This window comes from Phyllostomus hastatus, unplaced genomic scaffold, assembly GCF_019186645.2.
Source record: "Phyllostomus hastatus isolate PE091 unplaced genomic scaffold, TTU_PhHast_1.1 phas_contig_40, whole genome shotgun sequence".
NCBI classification, from domain to species: domain Eukaryota; kingdom Metazoa; phylum Chordata; class Mammalia; order Chiroptera; family Phyllostomidae; genus Phyllostomus; species Phyllostomus hastatus.
Genome location: NW_025333872.1, coordinates 24,080,980 through 24,088,277, shown reverse-complemented (window position 1 = coordinate 24,088,277; position 7,298 = coordinate 24,080,980).

Here is a 7,298-nt window from a genome sequence, read left to right as displayed (position 1 = left end):
AAATATAAAAACAAAAAACAAAAATCAACAGAGACTCAGTGCATTAACTACCATTTTGTTCACCACCTCACCTGGCTTCTCCTCAGTTGCCTCTCCAAATGCAGAGGTGGCTCAAGTCCACAGAAATCCTTACCCAGCCTCAGACCAAGAGACTTCCTTAAAGGGCACCTTTAAGGCAGGGTCATGGTGACTAACGTCCAAGTCACCAATATCTTTCTCTTCATTTATTCTGATAGTCTCATTCTGGCCTCCAGCTGTTTACTGCCATTTCCAAGTATTCTTAAATTTCAGGACTTCGGAATTTGCTACCTTCTCTGATTGAAACATTCTTATCTTGTATATCTACTGTTTGTTTCCTCCCTCACTTCAGTTTCCTGCACATACCACAGGAGAGACTATCTCTGCCTTAAAGTAGTAAATCCCCTTCCTGACAAACTCCAGGAATCTTTATTCCCCTCAGCCTGTTTCATTTCATCTATAGCACATGTAACTTACAGGACATATTTATATTTTTATTGTTTTATTGTCTGGTTTCCTCCACATTAAAAAAAGCTACAAAGTAAGCATTCTACTACTTTTGACTACTAGATAGCCCTTAAATGAGATATTTTTTTTGTAAATAATACTTAATTATGATACAGGCAAAATCTATCACAATTTAATATATGCATGAGGCCCTGGCTGGTGTGGCTCAGTGTTTTGAGCTCTGGCCCTCAAACCAATGGGTCACTGGTTTCATTCCCAGTCAGAGCACAAACCTAGGTTGCAGGCCCGGTTTCCAGTAGGGGCTGTGTGAGAGGCAACCACACACTGACGTTTCTCTCCCTTTCTCCCTCCCTTCTCCTCTCTAAAAAGAAATAAATAAAATCTAATACACACACACACACACACACACACACACATATGCACACAATATAAGCATTTGTGGTTTTCAAAATAACCTTGTTTTCTTCATTTTTGAAAACCTGATGCAAAACTACTTTAGATGTAGGACTTTCCATAGCATAAAATCAAGTCTTACCCTGAGTATATTTTTCTTTCAGATCACCTTAACAAAAATTGATTTTTTATTCACTTTAAAAATATAGTGACTATATTTCTAATTCCATTATTGTTTTATTTTAGCACACTAATGAAATACTTATTTTAGTGGCTCTTGAGACATATTAACTTAATAATTTATGTTAAATTAGTTTTCTTAAGAAATTATTATTTTTTATTACTTAGGCATAAATTAGCAATGAATATACTAATGATATACACAAGTGACAATTTGTTAATTTTGAGAAGAACAATTACAGATTGTTTTAACTTTAAATATGTAAATTTCTAATTTTTCCCATAATTTTATAAAATTGCTCTTGAGAAAAAAATTGTCTCAAGTTAGCAACAATTTATCTGTCCTATCTTTAAATTTTTAGGTTTATACTTACAGTATATCTCATTTTAACAGACTTATTTTTCTATTCTGTGATATCAAAATGTTTGAACAAGAACAGGAGAGGCATGGAAGTCCCACTCAGGTAACAGAAACCAAGATCTGAAGGAAGCATGATATCAGCACAATTCTTATGATATTGACCTCGGCAACATTTTCAGTCCTCACATCCAGGCTTCTTATCCTCTTTTGAATCCTGGCAATAAAGACATTCATTTCTCATTTGATGGTGTCATAGCACCAACATTCAAATAGAATTGGGTAAAAATTATTCTGTAGAAATAAGTGTAATTTATAAATGCTCTTAGTAATGTTTTCCTGTACACTTTAGTTCTAAATTGTGTTAACAAATACCAGAACAGATTTTATGGCACATATTTTGAATGAGTTTTATTACTAAGTACATACTTATTTGCACAAATTTTTATATGTGAATATTGCAAAAGTAAATGGGATTTAATAACATCTTAAGACATTTTTGTTATCCTTCTGAAATGACAAAGTTAGTTTAAAATATATATGATCAACCACATTGGTGAAAAGAGCAGGGAATTTAGTACACAATAGTATATTCTAACTAGAAATAGTATATATTCTGACTAGAAAGGGCCAACTATTTAGTGGAAGCTATTTTGAAAGTGCTGTGACCAGTACCACAAAGAATGGGGGGTTCTGAGGCAGAAATCAGGAAGGAGCCAAAAAAGCAAAAAGGACTCATGCACAGGGACCACCATGCAGTGAATGCTGGGGAAGGAGGTGCAAGGAGACTAAATGGTAATGGAAAAAATTCAATAAAGCCTAATTTTAAAAATAAAAAGAAATCAAGCACAAATGTCTAATAGCTTTTAAATATGTCATCCTTTCATGTTTATCCTTGTTATAACAATTTGAGAAGTGATGGCATTGTTAATTAAAATAAGCAAAGTGATACTGTTTTACTTTATTTCCAAGCTCTGAGAGCGAAGCTTGAGGAATGCTGTGTGTCTTAAAGACTGGCTGAAATGAACAAAATCAGCAAAATCATTGTGTAATTCAGTTTTGAGTAAAATTGGTTGTTATTTGTTATTTTAAGAGATGTAAGAGCATTTTACAAATCTGTTTATAGCTACCGATTATCAAGGGCTTTGACATGAACTAGAGTTTAAAGACAGCTTTCTTAATACACATTTTAGCTATGCCTTCCATCAATGTGAGGCTAGAGTCATGTAAAAATAGCATCAAGAATAATTTTATATTATCATACACTAAAAAAACCCAAATAACATTTTCTTGTCCTTAAATAAGAGCATATCTTCAGAATTTGGAAAAGGACATTAAAAAAAGGTCGCATTTGCAAATGATTACAATACAAATACCTTTAAATGAAACAAACAAGGTTTATTCTACTAAGTATATGTTAAGTCACTAACAAATATAGTGTTCAATTATTATGTCTTTCCTGTACTATACAGCAGAGGTCCAATATTTCTCAGAAGAAATGTGTTATGTATTACACCCAGTGTTTCAATAGCTCTCTAAAGAAGTCCTTTCCAACTCAGATTCGACTGCATGTTGATATATACTTTATTGAGGTCCACAGAAGTGACAGAAGGGAAGGAAGGCCAGAGAGACTCTGATTTTATCTGTTTTGAGGTAAGGCCAGTTAGGATCACAAATTATTTGACTGACAAGTCATAGGATTCCAGGTTTAGAAAATTCACCTTAGATTCCAGAAGGCACTATTCTTGGAAACATGTAAATGGTTTGTTTTAAACTATGCTTCAAGACCTGCCTGACTCAGAACATATTTTATCATGGAAAACTATGAAATGTAAATAATACATTAAATCTATTATTCATATCTAAAGCAATCATATTTATATTTGTGTATATTTTAGATGTATAGAATATCTTAGTATAAATATGCATTATTTTATAAAGATAGAGCATGCTCAAAATGTTTACAGTGGTCCTGGTTGGTATATAGGGTACTATGCAGATAGTGTCTAATCAAGAAATAAAAACTAATTTAATAGCTAAAATGATGGATTTCAATACAGGCATTTTTCTCACCTTGATAATCCAAGAGTTTATAATCTGAACAGGGAACAGTAGGGCAAGTGAGAAATAAGCAGTAACATGTAATCACCTCCACCACTAGGAAGGGCAAAAGGGAAGAGCTATTATAATTAGAGCCCTAAGGCTATAGTTCACAAGAGGTTACCACAAAACTAGTTGCTTTGCATGTGGGAGATTCAGCCATTGCCAGAGATGCTGCCCACATAGAGTGGTGCATACTGCCTTCCAATCTTCCAATGGTTTTTCCTATAGGTAAAATCTAGCTGGAAGTCAGCTGACAAGGATACCTGTGTTATATCCCTCTTTTATACCCCCTGCAGTAAAGATTAGAGCAGAGAAATGGCAAAGAAAAAAATCTTAGGGCACAGTGGTCTAGGAATGGCATAGTCCATCTCTGTTTCTACTTTTTATACATTCTCTTTTCTTTCTTTCTTTGAACTTTCATACTTTTTCTTCATAAAAACATCGAGTTGGCAAGGATTCCAACAGTCTATCTCTTCCAACACCAATTGTTCCAGCTGAAACAGCTATATATTGATGTGACTCCTGATAATCTGACCATTATTTTTCATATAAAGTAGCAGAGGAAAGAGAAGGGGAAAAAAGGAAATATGTGCCTATATTTGAAATTTAATACTGAGTTGCCCTAGATATCATTTCCCTTTTCTTTTTTTTACTGCCCACATCATTTAAATTGTGTCTTCAGTATCTCAGTTCATTGTTTTATTTTCTTTTATAATCTGGCTGTAAAACTTTTTTCAGAAAATATCTGTTATTAGTGATTCTGCTTTTATTATATTGCTCTAGTATTCCAGTTACCTTTACTGTGCACCTTGAATTTACAGAGAGATATCCACCAAAATTGCCTGAGCTCCAGACATTGACACCCTTGCAAGCATTTTGTGGTAGCAATTATCTTTTTCCTTAGTAAATACTTTATATTTCTTGACCAGTGAAGTACAGTTATTTGAGGAGCCCACAATGTCCTAGAATGACTATAAACTCTCACTGAAATAAGATCACTATTGTTTCCTAATAGAAACACTGTTGTTTGGAAATGAAGGACTATGGAATACCAGAGCCAGGTTGCAGAGATCAGAAGCTCAAAGAAATCTCCAAGTGAAGTATTAGTAAAATGAATGGTGAGAAGGACCATTTGCACACACATCTTTGGTTTTCTGATCTATGTAATATGGACTATGGTAGAAACAGTATTTAGATTTGTAACTGATTCAAAAATTTGAAGGACGGCTCACTAGCTTCAATGGGTATTGTTTATCATTTGGCACTGTAACTGACTCCAGTTGGCCAGTCAAATTCTATTAGGCCAGATTCTTCTATATTATGGTGTATGTGGTAGGTTGATCTGATTATCCAGCTTCTGGATGTGCAGCCTGCCAAGAACAGAAGCCAACAGTAAGCTAAACACTCAATGTGGCACCATTGTCTGGAAAGAAAAGCCAACTGCCTGGTGAAAGGTTGATTACATTGTACCCTTCCATCATTGAGAGGTAGTGATCTGCTGTCACTCTGTCTTTATTTCACTGAGTATGTAATTTCAGAGTAATACAGAAATTTCTGATGTGTATTTTTAAAAATCAAAGATTATATTAATTATAACAATTAATTGCAATTGTGTCATTGTAAAAAACCAATATGAAATTTTTTTCTATTTTTTCCAAGGTTTTTTGATAAGTTAAATTTGATAGAATATAATATTTTTTTAAAGATTTTATTTATTTGTTTTTAAAGAGAGGGGAAGGGAAGGAGAAAGAGAGGGGAAAAAACACCAATGTGTGGTTGCCTCTCACACACCCCCTGCTGGGGACCTGGTCTGCAACCCAGTCCATGAGCCCTGAATGGGAATTGAACAGCAACCCTTTGTTAGGTTTGCCACAGGTCAGTGGCTCAATCCACTGAGCCACACCAGCCAGGGCTGATAGAATAGAATATTAAACAACAAAACAGTAGCACTTATAAGTGTACTCAACTCTTCTGCCCAGAGACAAGACATCTTCATGTTTATCATTTTAGTTTTTATGTACTGAGATGTTTTCTTTGCGTGTTTTCTTAAAATAACCTTATTAATCATGAACTGGTTTTTAAAAACATGACACACATGTAATTCTCAATTGCTATAAATTTACTATTAGATGTTTTTCCTGTGTCAAAATTATTTCTTATTGCTGCTGCACAGTGCGATTCTTATAATTTGTGTATGTTAGAAATTAAATAAAATGAATTGGAAATTCCATAACAGCCCATTACCCTAGAAAATCTCTAAGAAATAGATTTTAATCTTTAAAACAAACTGCTCTTTTATAGACCTACGATACACTATACTTAAAATAACAGTAACAAGGTAATACTAATATTTGGTCCAGATGCTGACTTTATTCAATTATATTATCAACTTAAATTTTAAGTATTATTTTCTCCTAAAGATTTTTAGGCACACTTCCTTTCTATTAATAATACTGATAATAATAATAATAATAATAATAATAATAATAATAATAATAATAAAATGTTTTTCTTCCCAATATTTTATATGACTTTTAGTTTATTAAGTTCTTATCTGTCACATTTTCTGCACTGACCATTGATAGAATTATGTTTCTTTAACCTCTTATGTTGTAACTAAAATTATGTATAAGCAATTACAAGTCTAGTTTTGTGGATAAAAAAAGAACTAATATGTTTTAAGTAGTCAAGCTTAAATATTAACTTACATTATTTTTATCTATCATCTGTCTATTTATCCATCTATCTACTGAGAGATTTCTTTCTTTTAATCAAAGAATTAGCTAATGCAATTGTGGGGACTGGAAAATTCAAAATCTGCAATGAAGGCCAGCAAGCTGGAGACCAGGAAAAATTTGATGTTGCAGCTTAAGTTCAAAGGCAGTCTGCTGGCAGCATTCCCTCCTCAGGAGAATTCAGTCTTTTTCTTAACGCTTTCCTCTGATTGGATGAGACTAAAATAAATTATGGAGGATGATATCCTTTACTATGTCTATTGATTTAAATGTTAATCTCATCCAAAAAATTCCTTCACAGCAATATCCAAGATACATAAACCACATATATGGGTATTTTTGCCTAGCCAGGTTGTTGACACATAAAATTAATCATCACAGAATGACAAAAAAAAAGGCACTTAAATGTATAAAGTACTTGTCTTTTTTTTTTTAAAGATGTATTTATTTATTTATTTTAGAGAGGGGAAGGGAGGGAGAAAGGGAGAGAAACATCAACATGTGGTTGCCTCTCATATGCCCCTTACTGGAGACCTGGCCTGCAACCCAGTCATGTGCCCTGACTGGGAAATGAACTGGCAACCCCATGGTTCACAGGCTGACACTCAATCCACTGAGCTACATCAGCTAGGGCAGTACTTGTGTTTCTTTTGATTATTTTGCATACTTTCCCTGCTGAATGGTGTCACCTCTAATATAACTTTCTCATTTCTAATCACCTCTTAAAAAACAGGAAAAAAATTGTGATCTCCACCAGAAAACTTTTCCAAATCACAAATCATTCATTACGTCCCATTGCCTGCTTTTAGAAATTATATATTTAGATGTATATTATTAAAATTTTTCATATATCCTCATCATTTATTCATTAACAGTTTTACTGAGAATCTAGCAATCTTGCAGGACTCAAACATTGACAACCAAAGATGAATAAGGCAAACTTTCTTCCTTGAAAGAGCTGACAGGCAAATGAAGGATAGAGGAAAACACAACTACTGTAATGCACTATTGCAATGTGAGAATATTTTAGAGAGCATAGCAAA